The sequence below is a fragment of the Scyliorhinus canicula genome, chromosome 6 (assembly GCF_902713615.1).
Source record: "Scyliorhinus canicula chromosome 6, sScyCan1.1, whole genome shotgun sequence".
NCBI lineage: Eukaryota > Metazoa > Chordata > Chondrichthyes > Carcharhiniformes > Scyliorhinidae > Scyliorhinus > Scyliorhinus canicula.
Genome location: NC_052151.1, coordinates 210,105,958 through 210,122,768, shown reverse-complemented (window position 1 = coordinate 210,122,768; position 16,811 = coordinate 210,105,958). Strand labels below are relative to the sequence as shown.

General features: G+C 44.3%; 1 non-coding gene across 1 annotated transcript; it reads right to left on the bottom strand.

Moving 5' to 3' along the window:
- Window positions 1–16,696: 16,696 nt before the first annotated feature.
- trnak-uuu lies at window positions 16,697–16,769 on the bottom strand. The gene has a single exon. It is a non-coding gene; the product is annotated as a tRNA-Lys (tRNA).
- Between the last annotated feature and the right edge of the window lie 42 nt (window positions 16,770–16,811).

Genomic DNA, 16,811 nt, shown 5'->3' with positions numbered 1-16,811 from the left:
ATTGTACAATTGTATTCAGTGTTTGACACCGTCTTGCACTTACTCCAAGTAGAGTTAATTACAGCACTTTCTGGTCCTGATCAATGTCGTTCCGAAAGGTAGTGTTGAGCGCATTGGGTTATGTGCAGTCTTTTTATAAATAATCAATCAGAATATCACAAACATACACTGATAACTATAATTAATTAAAACTCAAGTTACAGGTTTCACAGCAGGGAAATACGTCCGGAAATGGTTTCAATGTGTCTTCAGGATCGATCCGAGCTCCTCTGACCTCTATTCCATTCTCACACAAGTAAAAACTTTGCTTCTTCTGAAATGTTTTTTCATCCCAACTACCCCAATCAGTAGCATATCCACATTCTCACCACTTTCGGAGTAAAACATTCTCTCTTGATCAATTTTGTGGATTTACGTGGCTTTTAGCCTCATATTTCTGTAATTCAGAATTGGACACATGCACAGAGTCTCAGGTAACCTCTCCATATTTCCATTCTCAAACCTCTTTGGAATTGTAAAGACCACCATTAGCTCTCACATCAGTCTTCTCTATGCAAGGCGCATATTTCCCGTTAATTCTCGCCTCATCGTTCTGTTATTTTGTTCATCCAGACGATGTGTACGTGTATCACATTCTCAACAATTTGTATTGAGATGGGAAGCACGTTGAGTGGCTTTAATTGCAGGTCCATAAAAATAATTCAGTGTCTTTTTGTGAACCAGCAGCAATGAACTCCAGTGTTTTGAAAACATTTACATTTACAGCGATAAGTTTGCAGGCGTACTTCTTCCGAAGTGTAATAACTAATGCATCTGTTATCACGTACCACTGTCATTCTCAATGATCCGAGATGAATGTCATCTCTCTGTTTGACGAACTGCCACTGACCTGGGGGTTGGTGTCCGAGTCGAGGGAGGGATTTAAAGGTGAATTTGAATGCCAACTGAAATCATGGTTGAAATTTGTTAACCTCTGTCATTTATAACTCACCATTATTGAATATCAAATTCCAGGCTGTGTATACTCAGAAAATGATTTTTTTGTCATGCAATTTGCTTGCCTTTCCATACAGTTAATGGAGTCGCAATCGTGATACTGTCACATGGAAATATTGGCCTCTCCACCTGCACCACTCGATACTTGGTGGCAATGGCGATGGCGGATCTACTGGTCATTATCACTGAGGTTATTTTCAACCGAATCAACAGTTATTATTTTCCAGTAAGTCTCCTGAGAATCACCCCTGTGTGCAGTGTTATCCATGTCCTGAACCGTGCGGCCATAGACTGTTCTGTTTGGTTTACCGTCGCATTCACCTTTGATCGATTTTTCGCCATTTGCTGGCTGAAGCTGAAATCGAAATATTGCACCAAGAGAACAGCGGCGGTGATACTGGCAACAACCGGCATTTTGCTCTGTTTAAAAAATATTCCCATCTATTTCAGATTTAAACCCAAGTTTATCGTCTACAATGTACCAATCTACTGTTCTAACAAACCAAGCTATTTTACTGACCCGAGATGGATTGCTTTTCGCAAGTTTGAGAAGATACTAACCCCATTGATACCATTCGGGTTAATTCTGTTGCTTAATGCTCTGACAGTCAATCACATTTTAGTGACCAGTCGAGTCCGTAAAACACTGAGGAGTCAGAGCAAGACAGAGAATCACCGTGACCCAGAGATGGAGAGCAGAAAGAAGTCTATTGTTTTACTCTTCAGCATATCCGGCAGCTTCATACTGCTGTGGTTGCTGTACATTTTATATATTTTTGATGCAGCAAACAGATTAGATGACGATGATTTTTATACCTTTGAGAACATCGCTTATATGCTGCGGGATATAAGTTGCTGCACAAACACATTTATTTATGTGACAACTCAGTCCAAATTCAGAGAGGGTTTGAAGAGGGCGGTGAAATATCCGTTTGCATCAATTATTAAATTAATTAATATAGACAAAAATGGAAAGCAGCTCAAAGATCCAGAGTTGTGGAGCAAGAGGTGACTGCTGAAGGACAAAAGGAAAAGGTCAGTTGGTTTAAAACATCAAAGTGTGTTCAGGGTAAGAGGAACAGAGTGACAGAGGATCAGTAGATTAGTTGCAGGTATATCAAACACCGAGCAGCAGTGAGTCCGGAGGAAGTCAGACACTCAGGGGACCTGAAATAAAGGAGCCAAAGTGATTTGACACAGTGTTGAGCAGTGGTCCAAACACACAGGAAGATTTCAGATCACCTTCGGGAACTCTGCAGCAGTCACAGACAGCAGAGGGCAGAGGGACGATGGCGACAGATGACATGTGGATTCCCGGTTATACGTTAACAGGAGTATCCTGGCGGGCGAAGATGCAGAAATAAAGGATGAGAGATGATCTTTGGGATAGTGTACATAATGGGGCCAGGAGGATAATCAGAAAACTCCCCAAACGGACAGGAGGTAAAACAGCGAACACGGTCTCCCCAACTCCTCCTCTGGCTCCATTCCCATCTCCTGATACCTTCTCAACATACAAGAAAAATCGTTCGTACAAAGACAAAAGTGTGAAACTGAATGACGCTTGCTTGGGCAAAATATTTCTTTAATTATTTGTCTATCATCCGTCCGTCCGCCTGCCCCTCCCTCCCTCCCTGGCACCCTTCCTCTCTTCCTCCGTCATCCTTCTCTCTATTTGTTCGTCCGTCCTTCTCTCCTTCCCTCCCTCCACCACCTGTCCATCCATCACCCAGCCCTCCCAGTCATGCAGGGCATCTGTGTGACCACCCCTGGTGTGTAAGGTATTGCTCTCCTTATTTAAGGAAACACATTAGAAGCATTTGGGAGACATTTCACTGGACGAATTCCAGGACTGGGCGAATTGTCTGATGAGGGAATTTGGGAGAGGTTAGGTTTGTATCCAGTAGAGGTTAGAAGACTGAAGGACGACTTGATGAAATATTCTAATTTCCTGAGGGGTATTGACAGGGTGGATTTGGAAAGGATGTTTCCTCTTGTGGGAGAATCTGGAACTAGAGGCCAATGTTTGAAAATATGTGAGTCGGACTGTTCCAAAATTCCAGTGAATCATAGATCAACTGATTTGAACCTGACCCTACATTCTTGACATTCCCCTTGAAAATCAAGGATGTATCCAGCTCAGCCTTAAAAACACTCAAAGACCACCTCTATTGCCTTTAGAGGATGAGGATTGAAAGACTCAAATCCAAATGAGCTACACCTTAGATTTAAACAGTAACCCGAGATCCAAATTCTCTGACAAGAGGAAACATCCTCTCTATATCTACACTGTCAACAACCCTCGGGATCTTAAAAAGATTTGATCAAGGCGGCTCTTACTCTTCTAAACTCTAATGGGTAGAAACCTAACAACTCAAAGCTTTCCTCATCAGACACCCACTCATTCCTGTTATTAGTCCAGTAAAGCTTCCCTGAACTGCATCTAATGAATTTTCATTTTTCCTGAAATAAGGAGCCTTAAACCGTGCACTCCAAAGTCAGTCTCACCGATGCTTTCCGCAAGTGGAGTACAACATCCTGGCTTTTGGAAACAACTGCCTCCCAACAGGAAATCGCATTCTGTTACATTCCTCATAACTTGCTGTACACAAATACTAATCTTTTGTGATTCATGCACTAGGACACCCAGCTCCCTCCGCATCTCAGTGTTCTGCAAACTCTGACCAATTAGATGATTAGCTTAATTTTTATTTGTCTTCAAAAATGGAAAACTGTTTTTCTTCCACATTGCACCCATCTGCCAAATCTTTGCCCACTCACTTTACCCAACCATGACTGCCTGCAGCCTCCTTATGTCCTCTTCTGAAATTACTTCCTTACCTACATTTCTGTGGTTAGCTAATTTCACAAAAGTACCTTCAGTCCCTTCATCCAAGTCCGTTAAAAGAAACTCTAAAAATTACCAGCACTGATCCCTGTGCACATTACTAGTCACATTCTGCCAACCAGAAAATGATCCATTTATGTAAAATCTATATTTCCTGTTGGGCAATCAATCTTCTATCCACGATGAAAGGTTACTTCGTCATGAGTTGCTATTTTCCACAATAACCTTTAAAGAACACCTCATCAAATTCATTCCAAGAATCTCAGTGCAGTACAGTTCCTCTCTATCCACAGCACATTGTTGCATCAAAGAAGCAATAAGCTGTTTAAATGCGATTTCTCTTTCACAAAACCGTACTGATGGTGCCTGACTGTCTCGATTATGTCTAGGTGCCATGCGATCACATATTAAACAATAGTTTATAATCTGTTCCCTCTGATTTCTTTTGAGTTCCCTGATCTGCAGTTTCCTGTCTTCTGTCTCCCGACATTTCTAAATAGAGGCGTTATATTTTTTATCTTCCAATCTAATGGAAACTTTCCCAAATTTAAGTGATTTTGCAAAATTAACAGCAATGCATCAACTATCTCACTGGTCACTTCTCTCCATCATTTCGTATGTGGTGCATTTGGGTCCCAGGATGTGTCTGCCCGCAGACACAACAATGTTCTCCATTCCAGTTCCCTGGTGAGAGTTCTTTTTCTGAGTCCGCGATCTATGGACTGAATTAGTCAATTGATTTGTTAGTGCTGGGGTAGATCTGGAGTATTACTAAACAAATAAAGACAGCGGAAGTTTTTTGTCATCAGCACCTTTCACAAGAATACCTGTAAGGACAAAACAATAATTTATACAGAAAGAGAAGATAATATTGATTGGTTGCGCAGTTTTCTCATGGCACTCCGTCACCAATGCTCAAGAAATTAAAATCAAAGCTTTGTCCCTTGCAAATCTCGAATCTCTTTGCTGCCCACCTCCTAACGCAGCCCCCCCCCCCCCCCCCTCCCTCGCCCCTCCCCAACCTCCCCTCCCCATATCAGCGGCAGAACCTGGCTGCGTGGTAAGGCCCGCAGTCCAAGTGGGAGGTGAGAGATCCGGGGCTGGGAGTGATGCGCAATGAGAGGTAATGGTTTCCCTCAGCCTTTGTTGTTGGCTGCGCACCGTCGCCATGCCTCCCCCCTGGAATACAGTTCAAATTACGCTGTGCGTAAATCCTCCCTTTCTCTTTCACGTACCGGAGTCCTACAGAAATGAATGGCGTTGGAAGGTCTTCCAGACCGTATCATTCTAACAAGTTGTATTAGCTCCTCTAGGCCCCACTGCCCTGCCCACCTTCGCAACACCGTCCAGCACCTATAATCCTACATTTATTTGCCATCTCCTCCTGATGCTATCACACTCCATTCCTTTGTAACCGACTGCATTCCCGACAATTTCCTCGTCTCAGCAAACTGCTGGATCCCTAAATATCCTATCTTATTTTTAGCGTCGTCCCAACCACTTCTATCTCTGTGATATCTTCCAACTCATCCAACTCTCCCTGTATCTGTAAACTCGTCAAGGCCCTACCACTCTCCCTGAATCTGCATAACCTCCTGCAACCCCTTCAAATCTTCCTTTATCTGTAGGCCCTCCTCTAGCCTCTCCGCTCTTTCTGTATCTTTCTAACCTCCGCTGCTCACCATAACTCTCAAACTCTCTGTACACTTCCGAGTCCTGACAACCATCCAGGATATCTGTGCATCGCCATTATGCCTCCCCATATCTTCATCACTAATCGCTCCACCATTGGAGGGCATTCCTGCAGCAGTTTGATAGACAAGCCCTGGGATTCCATCTGCAACAACCTCAACCCCTTCCTTGCTGTCATATAGTGAGCATCATAACATCCTTCTCTCCACCATAACACGTCCTTACAATCGGTATAAAGATTATACTGTTTATAATTTTCCTGAGGAGTCTTAAAATGGTTTACTGCAAGAAATTAGTCCAATCAATATTCGCTGTTTTCAACTGAAACCGTCTGTACCTCCTATCTCACTCTCTCTTCCTGTCTCCCATTATGTCTGACACTTGTGTATCTCTCTGACGCGTTCATTCTCCCGCTATCATTCACTGCCCATCTCTTTCTCACCTGTCCATTTTCTGTCTCACATTCCGCATGATTCTTTCCATCTGTTTTCCATTGCAGCCACATTTCCACTCGTCTTACCTTCAGGTTTCACTGCCTGCTTTTCAACTGAGGAAGGAGCTGCGCTCCGAAAGCTCGTGTTTGAATCAAACCTGTTGGACTTTCACCTGGTGTTGTAAGACTTCTTACTGTGCTTTTTAAAACACATTTTCTCTCTTTCTCTTTCTTGTATATCTTTCTTTTCTCTGATTCTTCACCTCTGTACGTCTGCCCATATCTCGATTCTCTTTCTCTAGTTCTCTGTTCTGTTTTCTCTCCCTTCATTTCTCTCCTCCCCCTCCCTGTTTACTCCCTCTCTTTCTCTCCTCTCTCAATCTGCCTCGATCACACTTTTCCTTTCAATTTGTATCCGTCCCTCTTCAGTTCTACCTTTGCAATTGACTGTATTTCTCGTTTACTCATTGCTGACGAATTCCCACCTCTTCCATTCCCCCCCCCCCCCCCCCACTCCCTCCATCATCCTGCACTGCTCCCTATCCTTTCCAAATTCACTCAGCTTTCTCCTCTGCCCTGTGGGCGCTCTTTTGTCTCTGTCTCGCAACTCTCTCTTCTCACATTTCTTCCCCTTCTCCCAATAACGTCTCTGGCTATATTTATCACTCCACACCTCTCAGTCACTCACCGCTACATCGCTCCCTTATATTTATCTCTCTCCTCTTGCTATTTTATCCCTTTATCTTGTTTTCTCTCTCTCCACCTTAGTCTGTGTTCGGATCCTAATGATAATAATGTTTTGGAGGGCATGTCTCCGTGCCGTGGGTTCCATGAATCTATTAAAAGGCATTTGGCCAGATACGTGGATAGGAAAGGTTAAGAGGGCTCTGGGCCAAATGTAGGGAAATAGGGTTAGCTTAGATGGACGTTTTGATTGTCATGGACCAGTTTCGGCCGAAGGGCCTGGATCCATGTCGTAGATTCTATGATTCAAACTCGCCAGAACACTCATGAGGAACCTGCCAACACTCATCACAAATATGCCCAAGACTTTATGGCACTGCTGGGGAAAAAAGCAGGATCTACTTTCAGCTGGAGAAACCTCAGCATTCACAAATTGCTCGAAATAAATCATACTCTGGACACACCATTGAAACAATGGGTACATTTACTAACTTCCAAGGCGTTCATTCCTCTTTCCAAGGTTTGAGAACCACTTCCCTCCTGGAGGTGATCGTCCTACAGTAATGCAGTGCCTATGTCTATTTACTTTCACTCCCAAGAAAACAACAAAATATTCAACATTACTACTCATACTGTGGGTATTTCCGCTCTGGCCTTTTATCTCCTCCGCATCTTTGAAATCTGCAAGTCCCTAATCTGACCTTGATCTTATATGTCCCACTGCTAGGATGTTTGCTGTGCAGATCCATCTGTGTGATTATGTTGGCTGACCCCCATTGGGGATATCTGACTACACCCAAAAATATCCTCCACCAGCCAAAATCTTTCTGTTTAGCCACCTGTGTGGCATTTCTCCCCAATTTCTGACAGCTACAAAAACATTGCAACTGTGTTGACTCTTGCTTATATTACTTTGTCTGGATAGGCTTTCTTTCTCCATTATGATGTGTCGTCTTTTACCGCCTTGACCTCCATCCGTCTGTTGAAGTGTGTCCAGGCGAGGAATAGTAAATCACCTGAATACGCTATCTTAGGCTATAAGACCGAAAGACACGCAAGCAGAATTAAGCCATTCAGCCCATCGAGCCTGTCCCGCCAGTCATAAATCCATAGAATCCATACAGTGCAGAAGGATGCCAACTGGCCCATCGAGGCTGCACTGGCCCTTCGTTAGAGCACCCTACTCAAGCCCACGCCTCTACGCTATCCTTTTAAGCCACCTATTCTTTTGGACACGGGGATAATTTGTCATTGCCAATCCATCTAACCTGCACATCTTTGGGCCGTGGGAGGAAACCGGAGCACCCTGAGGAAACCCACGCAGACACGTTGCGAAAGAGCAAACTCAAAGCAGACACTCAGCAGAGGCCAGAATTGAACTGGGGTCTCTGAAGCTATGAGGCCTTTTAATAGAGCTGTGAACTCTCAACACCCTCACTCTATCTCGGCCTCCCAGTCTTCTGTAAGTTTCAATGAGATTGCCCCTCATCCTTCCAAACTGAATCGAGTACAGACCCGGAATCCACAACTGCTCCTCGTATAACAAGTCCTTCATTCCGGGGATCATTCTTGTGAACCTCATCCGGACCCTCTCCAAGGCCAGCACAGCCTTAGATACGGGTCAGAAACTGCTGGCAATACTCCAGTTAGGGTCTGTCCAGGGCTAAATAGCCTCAATAGAACATCACTGCTCTTGTATTCTAGCCCGAGTGGCATGAAGGCTAACATTGCATTTGCCTTCCTAACTGCCATCTGAACCTGCATGTCAATCTTAAGAGAATTCTGAACGTCAAATGAGTCAGTCCAAGTCCCAGTGTGCTTCTGATTGCAGAAGCCATTTAGAAAACAGTCGATGCTTCTATTGTTCTAAACAATGTGCACATCACACATTTCTATATTGTATTCATTCTTCCACTTCTTTGCCCAGTCCCCAGACTTGTACACGCCCTTCTGAAGATTGCTGGCGAATCATATAACTAGGGCTGCAGATAAGGCTTCAAACTAAATAGCGGTGGTGTGTGTGTGTGTGTGTGTGTGGGTGGGTGGGTGGGGGGGGGGGGGTGTAGTCAATTGTACGGAAGAATACAAAAGCTCTGGTTCATCAACAACCTGTCCCTCTACGTATCTTTGAATCATCTTCAAACTTTCCAACAATACCCTCAGTTCCTTCTTCCAGATCATTCATATATCTCCTGATAATCTGTGGTCTCAACATTGACCCCTGCGGAACACAACGATTCACTGGCTGCCATCCTGAAACGGACCCCTTCATCCCAAGTCTCTGTGTTCTGTCAATCAGCCAATCTGTTATCCATGCCCGTACCTTCCACCTAACACCATGGGCTCTTTTCTTATGTAGCAGCCTCTTGTATGGCACCTTGTCAAAGGCCTTCTGGAAGTCCAAATAGATAACATCCACTGGTTCTCCTTTGTCCAACTTCCTCGTTGCCTCCTTAAAAAATCTAGTAGAATTGTCAGGCATGACCTTCCTTTGACGAAGCCGTGCTGACTGAGTCCTATTTTACCATGAACTTCTAAGTAATCCGCAACCGCAACTTTAATAATAGACTTCCAAATCCTAAAACAACCGAAGTCATGCTAAATGGTCTATAATTTCCTCTCTACTGCCTCTGTTTTTAAATGAGGTGTTACATTAGCCATATTCATTTGGATACCTTCCTGCATCCGGTGATTCCTTGAAGACCACCAGCAATGTCTCAGTAATCTCCTCAGCCATGGCCTCCAGAGCCCTGCGGTGATTTATGCAACCTCACACCTTTCAGTATCCCGAGGACTTTCTCCGAAATGATGCCGCTTTAAACAACTCTTCCACTGACTCATTTGAAGTTCAGATATGCCACTGGTGTCTTCAGCTGTTAAGACTGACTCAGAGTGCCCATTCAGTTCTTCTGCCGTTCCGTTGTTCCCTATTTCTACCTCTCCAGCCTCATTTGTCAGTGGTCCATACTTTCCTTTCACTTACCTTCTACTCTTCGATAAAAAAAACTCTTGCAATATTTGTTTATAATACTAGGAAGATTATACTCATATTCGATCTTCTCCCCCGCCCCCCCCCCCCCCCCACCTCGCCTTATTGCTTTCTTAGTTGTCCTCTGCTTGTTTTAAAGGTATCCCAATTCTCTGGTTTACCACAAATCCTCGCCACATTGTATGCTTTTTCCTTTGCTTTTCTGCTGTCCTCGACTTCTCTTGTCTGCCATGGTTGCCATGTTCTCCCCTGAACATGTTTTCTCCTCCTTAGGATGACCCCTCAAGACCCCTGACGTTGTTGATAGGGACCTTTCAGGACCGTCTTGAAAAATACATGAATAGATGGGAACAGAGGGATATGGACCATAGATGTGGAGACGGTCCTAGGTTAGAAGGGTAACATTGCTGGCGCAGGCTTCGAAGGATGAATGGCATGTTGGCGCAATGTACTTCCCTTTGTTCTTTGTTCATTGACCTGTAAGTTGAGAAGACAGTGAGGAAACACAACCACAATCAAGAAAGTTATGGTAAATCCTTCTCAAACTCTTTGTCATCCACAACAGAGAATAATATTTGTTGAAATATTGCCTGATGTATGAATTTCTACTCTCTTTGGGCGAGAATAGAAAATCTGAGGTTGTTGTTAACTTGAATTTAAAATGAATATTTGATAAAACTGTTCAAATCTGGATAGATTGGACTTCAGGTGACGTTATGTGAGAGCAAGTCCCACGAAAGGCACGACGGCTGCACGGCAGCACAGTGTCTAGCACTGTGGCTTCACAGCACCAGGTCCCAGGTTCGATTCCCCGCTGGGTCACTGTCTGTGCGGCGTCTGCACGTTCTCCCCATGTTTGCGTAGCTTTCCTCCGGGTTCTCCGGTTTCCTCCCACAGTCCAAAGATGTGCACGTTAGGTGGATTGGCCATGATAAATTGCCCTTATTGTCCAAAAAAGGTTAGGAGAGGTTATTGGGTTATGGGGATAGAGTGGAAGTGAGAGGTTAAGTGGGTTATGGAGATAGTGGAAGTGAGGGGTTAAGTGGGTTGGTGCAGATTCGATGGGCCGAATGGCCTCCTTTTGCACTGTATGTTCTATGTAAATGTTGCACCTGCCAGGGTCTTTCTTTCCTGATCCCTTTTGCCCGTCTTTCGGGATTTCTGTGCCCACGCCCACTTGGCTGATGTCGGGAACATTACTACGAAAGACCCCACTGGGAAGGAAACGATGACTGGTACTCGAAAAAAGGTATCTGATTGGGAAAAGGTGCTGGAGGTATCTGCGGCCATTACATGTTAGCTTCGGGCTGCTGTTGAGTAAAGAGTCAAGAGTTCTGCTCCTTTTCACGAATACCTTTATTTTCCTTGAGCGCACGCTATACGAAACTTTATCACCACATCACATGTCACAAGCGCCACCTGCAACCCCTTTACATATCAGTGTCAATTATTGAATACTTAGCATCAACGAGACATCTAATTGAAATGCTTCTTAACCCATTCCTTAACATTGCAGTGGAGCTAGCTGCAGTAATGGTGCAGGAACTGGAGGAATTTGGGAATCAGGTGGACAGACAGTTTGAGCTTCAAGGTAAAGAGATGAAGGTATCTTTTAATGCCGCTATCAAGGTGAAATTGGGCCCAATTGAGGAGCAGCTGGGTAAGACATCGGAGGTTGTCAAAGAGCAAGGTAAGGTGTTGAAGGGCCTGGAGGAGCCTGTGTCGGAGCATGAGGGGTGGTTTGCCTCGTTGGAAGAACAGTTGCTGTTTGTGCTGGAGAGTAACAAGGGCCTGAGGGCAACAGTGGAAGATCTGAACAACAGGTCCAGGCGATAGAACCTCAGGATGGCCGGACTGCTGGAGAGAGTGGAGGGCTCGATGCCAACTGAATACTTCTCGGAAATAGTCTCTCGGCTGGTGGTTGTGGCGGGCCGGGGGTGGGGGCGTGGGATGAGGTGTTTACTTCTCCGGAGATGGTGAGGACCCATTGGGCACTCCGGCAGAAGCCACAGCTAATTGAGCTGCCACGTACAGTGATTATCCGCTTTCATTGTTTCCAGACATAGGAGGAATACTGCAGAGGGATAGGAAGAAAGGGTACATTAACTGACAATGAGACGTGCGGCCTTTAACAAGGTGAAGGTGTGTTTTTCTGCAAAAGAGTCCGGTCTGGGGTGTTGTGTCCGGCGCGAGTGAGAGTAAGGTGGAGTTAAAAGATCAGGTTCTAGATATGCCAGAACTGATAGAGGCCTTCATGGGAAAGAAGGGACTGGGACCGCTGTGAGGGGTTGTTGGGGACATTGTATACTGTTATGGGCCAGGGTTTAGAGAACCCCAAAGTGTATCATGGTGTTCACCTGACCCACCACATTCAATAGATTGTGGTTATGGGGAGCACACGGGCCTACTTTAGAGGGGTGGTGCAACAGAGTTAAAGCACTTTTAAATTAAAACACTGTTTGTTTATGAAATCAGTGAACACTTTATAAACCCACAGTAAACATTTGAACAACTATCAACACCAATCATCCCACAGATATAAAATTCTATAAGTAACCCTTAACCTTTCCCTGCAACATCCAGAAGACAAAATACCTTTTTAACACAGAGATCAGGGTGGAATTCTCTACTGACAGCAGTTATCACATTGAATTACCATACCGGCCTCTCTGAGCAGACACCGGAATGTGGCGACTAGGGGCTTTTAACAGTAACTTCATTGAAGCCTACGTGTGACAATAATCGATGATTGATATAAAATCACACATATGATCTGGAGAAAGTCTTTAGATTCCAGAGAGAGTCTTGTGCAGCTGCTTGCTTTTCCTGTAGCTATCCAGCTCTCGAAACAAAATTAAACACACCCTGCAGCAGACAGTCCAAAGCGAAAGGAAAAGCAGACAGACAGCCCAGCTCCACCCACTCACTGACATCACTGCAGCTATTCGAAAAACACCCATTCCTTAAAGGTACATCCACTACAGCAATTTCATAAGCACCCAGACCTTAAAGGTTCTCTCACATGACACCTCCCTCTAGAAAGAAAATAAACCATCAACTTCAAGATGGTTTCTTTTTTCACCTTTTCACTATCCTTTCAGTAACATTGACAGTGAATATACTTTTTTTTTCAAAAAATAAAACACGCAAACATTTAATAATAATCTTGTCCATTTTAGTTCTTCTTCCTGCACCGAACCTGCTTCTTGTCATAACATTCGTGACAAAGCATTGGCTATCACGTTTTCTCGTTCTGCTACATATTATTTTTGAATGAAATGACTGTTACAATAAACTCCATCGAAACAGTCTTGCATTGTTTTCCAAAAACGCTCCAAAAACATCAATGGATTTCGATCAGTATATATAGTTGTGTCAGACGGATTGCTGGTCACATAAATGTGAAAATGTTGCAAAGCCAGCACCAAACTCAAAGTCTCCTTCTCAATCGTTGAAAACGTTTTCTGGTCAGAATTCAATTTATTTGAAAAATAACCAATACCACTGCACGTCCGCCCACATCACTCGCATCAACAGCCACTTTGAATGGTTTGGTATAATTTGGGATGGCTAACACAGGAGTAGTGGTTAATAGAGCCTTCAGGCAATCAAATGCCTGTTGACACTCCGCTGTCCACTTAAATATGCTACCCTTCTTTAGCAAGTCGGTCAGTGGAGCAACCACACTGCTAAAATTTGGCACAAATTTCCAATAGAATCCACTCATGCCAAGAAATTGCATTATTTCCCTTTGTGTCGATGGTATTGGGAACTCTCCAATAACTTTTGTTTTCACATCCCTTGGGTCCATTCGACCCGGCCGATTGTATGGCCCAAGAAAGTGACTTGGGCTTTTCCAAATTGACTTTCGGCGAGGTTCATCTCCAAACCCGCCTCCTGAAGTCGATCAAAAAGCTCCATCAGATATTTTATATGTTCTTTCCATGTCTGGCTGAAAATTACCAGATCGTCGATTTGGTACCCACACAATTGGATAAAACTGAAACAACTCTGTTATTTAACCGTTGAAATGTGGCTGGGCGTTTTTCAAGCAAAATGGCATAACTTTGAATTGGTATATATCATCTGGAGTCACAAAAGCTGCAATACCCTTGGCCCTTTCGGATAAAGTCACCTGCCAGTAACCTTTAAGCAAATCCAGTTTGGAAATATAAGCTGATTGCGCACTTTCTCAATGCAATCCTCCAAACGTGGGATTGGATAAGAGTCCGTTCTTGTAACTGCAATAACTTTTATATAGTCCACACACAACCGTTGGTTACCATCTAGTTTAGGTACCATCACTATTGGTGAGCTCCATTGGCTACAACCCACTTCAATTATGCCAATTGTAAGCATACTCTCAATTTCCTTGTTAACCTGTCCCAGTTTGAAATGGTTAAGTCCATATGGATGTTGTTTAATTGGAACAGCATTTCCCACATCTACATCATGGATAGCCATTTTAGTGCTTCCAACGTATCTCCGCAAACTTGTTCATGTGACATCAATAACGCTTTCAGGTCAGCCCGTTTTTCGTCTGGAAGGTACCTCAACAATTTATCCCAATTTTTAAGAACATCCTCGTTTCCCAATTTAATTTGAGGTATGTCAAAATCAAAGTCATCTGGATTTGGTTCGTCAGTTTGTTAGAATTATTAAAATCTCACGCTTTAGCTCTCCTCCCCTTTCAAAGTACCTTTTAAACATATTTACATGACACACTCGGTAATTTGTCCTTCTATCTGCCGTTTTTACCACATGGTTCACCTCATTTAATTTCCTTTCCATTTGATTAGATCCACAAAACCTTGCTTTTAAAGGTTCACCTACCACTGGTAACAATATTAAAACTTGATCTCCACTGGAAAAACTACGAACTTTGGATTTCTTGTCCACTACCCGTTTCATCACGTTGTACATTTTTAAAAATGCTGTCTCACCAATTCACCTGTTCAACTTAATCGTGCCCTAAAATTTGACACGTAATCCAATAATGTAAGTTCAGTTGTCTCACTCACCAATTTTCCTTGAATCAATTTAAGTGGTCCTCTTACCTCATGACCAAAAATTAGTTCAAAAGGACTGAAATTGGTTGACTCACTCGCAACATCTCCTTTCTCTACCCTACCGGCAATAGCACTTGAAAAACTTCGGCCCACATTTCATCCACCTGCATATCTGAAGGTTTCTATTTTATCATTAAGACATTATTTTTACGGTAATAACATTCCTGTATACACGCAGATTCCTCTTCCGTGTACTATTCGAATACATCCGTTTTATTTCTAAAACTTTCTGTTGTTACTCAGCCAATTTTTCTGAACAAAAAACATCCGCCTCATCCTGCACCTGTTCTTGCTCTTATTTGAACATCTAATCAAAAATCGATTCTGATAATGGCACTTCAACTTTACATTCATTCTCTAATTTCTCCTCTTGTCTGAAACTGTGACTTTGCAACCTTGTTACTATACAATCCGGAAAAATCCCAGGATACTTGTTCTTCAACACTTCAGTTGTTTGATTTTCCACTGGCTTATAAACCACTGTAGGCATCACTTCCACCTGCGATCCAGCAATATGAAAACGAAAAATGAAAATTGCTTACTGTCACGAGTTGGCTTCAATGAAGTTACTGTGAAAAGCACCTAGTCACCACATTCCGGCGCCTGTCCAGGGAGACTCGTACGGGAATCGAACCGTGCTGCTGGCCTGCTTGGTCTGCTTTAAAAGCGAGCAATTTAGCCCAGTGAGCTAAACCAGACCCTATAGATTCGCACCTAGTCGCCACATTCCAGCGCCTGTTCGGGGAGGCTGGTATGGGAAGGCTGGTATATCATAACCCAAGATAAACTGTATTCCTGGACAAGATAGTTTCTCGATTACCTCTACTACCAACTTCACCAGTCTTCACTGGACTTTCCTAACAGGGCCTGGATTCTCCCCTACCCGGCGGGGCGGGGGGGGGGGGGTCCCGGCGTATAGGAGTGGCATCAACCACTCCGGCGCCGGGCCTCCCCACACGTGTGGACTCTCCGTACCTTTAGGGGCCAAGCCCTCACATTGAGGGGCTAGGCCCGCACCGGAGTGGTTGACGCTCCGCCGAATGGCACGAATGGCCTTTGGTGCCCCGCCAGCTGGGGCCGAAAGGCCTTCGCGGGCTGGCAGAAATCCGGGCATGCGCCGGTGCGTCAGAGACTGCTGATGTCATACCGGCGCATGCGCAAGTGAGCGGGTCTCTTCTGCCCCCACCACGGTGAATGCCACGGCGGGGCACAAGAAAAAGAGTGCCCCACGGCACAGGCCCGTTGGCCAATCAGTGGGCCAGGCCACCGTGGGGGAACCCCCTGGGGTCAGACGGCCCCACGCCCTCCCCAGGAATCCGCAGCCCGCCTGCACCAGAGGTGTTTTGATTCCCACCAGCAGGAGAATCCTGTCAGCAACAGGACTTCGGCCCATCGCAGGTCAGAAAATCGTCGCAGGGAGCACACCAAGCAGCGCGGGGGGCCGGACGACCAGGGCAGCGCAATTCCAGCCCCCGCTGAATGGAATTGAAATGGGAGCACTTCTTCACAAGCTCCTAATTTTGACCCAAGAGCACTGCTGAGATTTGACCTCAGGATCCCCTGTTTACTAGAGAAGCACTTTAACCACCTAAGCCACAGCACCAACCTTGAAAGTGAGTTTGCAAGTTTAGAACAGATTTCAATTATTTTGATTAAACACCAGTATTGTTGATTTCTTATGCTGACTTTGAGAGTGCAAATTAAAATATTCATCTGCAATGGGCTTTTGAAACTGTAAAAATTGCAGTTATTTCTGAAAGTTATTAATTTATAGCAGTTCTGCGGGTGACATGTAAACAAACAGGAAATACTTTGCAAATTTTGAAGTGATTAAACATGAAAATGGAGCAAAACTACTTGATGGCTGTTGCAATTTGGCAAACACAACGTTGTCACAATTCTTCCACTGTTCATAAATCATCCTGCATTTTTAATTATTTTTTCCTATTGTTCATTGGGGAGCAAGCGCCTTGAGACAAAATGAAAACCCTGACAGGTACTTGAACCCTGGGCCCTCAGATTAAAAGTCTGATGCTCTACCGACTGAGCTACCAGGGCCCATTCATAAAGATTCCTCATTGCTCACTTCAAACTCTCATA